Source organism: Cornus florida, unplaced genomic scaffold, assembly GCF_030987335.1.
Source record: "Cornus florida cultivar Cherokee Brave unplaced genomic scaffold, ASM3098733v1 CherokeeBrave_3.0.0_Hap2_Chr07, whole genome shotgun sequence".
Classification (NCBI taxonomy): Eukaryota; Viridiplantae; Streptophyta; class Magnoliopsida; order Cornales; family Cornaceae; genus Cornus; species Cornus florida.
Genome location: NW_026775577.1, coordinates 75,910,671 through 75,912,526, shown reverse-complemented (window position 1 = coordinate 75,912,526; position 1,856 = coordinate 75,910,671). Strand labels below are relative to the sequence as shown.

The 1,856-nt window shown below is 30.8% G+C and overlaps 1 long non-coding RNA gene across 1 annotated transcript; it reads left to right on the top strand.

Annotated features, from left to right (window-relative positions):
• Positions 1 to 292: 292 nt before the first annotated feature.
• LOC132267694 (uncharacterized) lies at positions 293 to 724 on the top strand. Its single transcript, XR_009469054.1, has 2 exons — positions 293 to 385; positions 590 to 724. It is a non-coding gene; the product is annotated as an uncharacterized LOC132267694 (long non-coding RNA).
• The last annotated feature ends 1,132 nt before the right edge of the window (positions 725 to 1,856 follow it).

Sequence of the window (1,856 nt, the reverse complement as noted above, 5' to 3'; positions counted from 1 at the left end):
GGAAAAAAAGAAAAAAGAAAAGTGACTTGTAGTAATAATGGCAGGACCTACAAATTGTTTTCTTAGCAAATTGTTGTTTTGGTTTGTGTCCTTCACGTGGCTTTGTCTGATTTATGTTGGGTGAGAATGTGTTCTATGTATGTGGAAATAAAAGAATGAATGAAGATAAGGAAAGAAGATAGTGGCGGGACCCATTAGATTTTTGTGAAAGTGAGATATTATTGTAATGTGTCGGTGGAATGGCCTTTAAATAAGGTATTTGTGCTTTGGGTTTGTATGAGGAAAATAGAAGAGAAAATAGAGGGAAACAGTGAGGAGGCCGAGAAATATATAGAGAGATTTGATGCTCAGATGATTCAATGAGGAGTATTTATTATTTTGCAGAGTAGGGATTTTTACCTTAAATCGTTTGGGGTGATTTTTATCTCAAATATTTTGTGATTGCTCTCTTGCTTCAAATTGCATATATGTTATTTTGTTTAAAAGCATTTGTGTTATTTTGTGAAGCTAATTTTCATGAAACCCCTTGAGATTCTTGTTATGGTTTTTCCTACTAGGACTTCTCCGTCTCACCCCCTTCCAATTTCAGGTACCGTGAATTGCTAGTTGCGGGCTTAGGTGGAAGAGTTGGTGTTGAAGATTTATTTAAATTATTTTAGAGATGATGTATTTTTATTTTGAGGAAATTGATTTGTATAAATAAAGGGTATTTTATTACTTTTGAGATCCTGGGTGTCTTTTTTGAAGTATTTTGATTTGAATAAATTGGGAAATTTATTTAGAAAATTTGGGGCGTGACAGTTGATTGTTGTGATATCCATATGCAGTCTGATATTAGTTAAAGATGGCTTGTATGCCGAATTCATGCTAAATATGGATTTTTGAAAAAAATTTATATTAGTTGGTGGCCTGTAGTCCACTTTATCAGGATAATTACAATTTGATGATTTTGATTCCTAGAATACTTCACTTTGCACATGTTCAGACTTACATGCATTTTATAGGATATAAACTTGAAATCTTATTCTGATTTGTGTTAAACTGAAATGAGCAGGTGAATTTGATGATTTTGAGAACCAAGGTATAAAAAAAAATGATGAAAGAAATAATATGGTATGTATGCAATGAAAAAAAATTTGTTGTTGATATATTGTGCAAAAGAGGATGCATTTTAATTGTTTTAAGCATGATTTGGAGTCTGTTGATTGTTGTGATGTCCATATGCAGTCTAATATTGGTTAAAGATAGCTTATATGCCGAATTCATGCTAAATATGGATTTTTTAAAAAAATTTATATTAATTGGTGGCCTGTAGTCCACTTTGTCAAGATAATTATAATTTAATGATTTTGATTCCTAAAATACTTCACTTTGCACATGTTCACACTTACATGCATTCTGTGGGGTATAAACTTGAAATCTTATTCTGATTTGTGTTAAACTGAAATGAGAAGGTGAATTTGATGATTTTGAGAACCAAGGTATAAAAAAAAATTGATAAAAGGAATAATATTGTATGTATGCAATGAAAAAAAATTTGTTGTTGATATATTGTGCACATGAGAATGCATTTTAATTGTTTTAAGCATGATTTGGAGTCTGTTGATTGTTGTGATGTCCATATGCAGTCTAATATTGGCTAAAGATGGCTTATATGCCGAATTCATGCTAAATATGGATTTTCTAAAAAAATTTATATTAATTGGTGGCCTATAGTCCACTTTGTCAAGATAATTATAATTTGATGATTTTGATTCCTAGAATACTTCACTTTGCACATAGTCACACTTACATGAATTTTGTGGGGTATAAACATGAAATCTTATTCTAATTTGTGTTAAACTGAAATGAGCAGG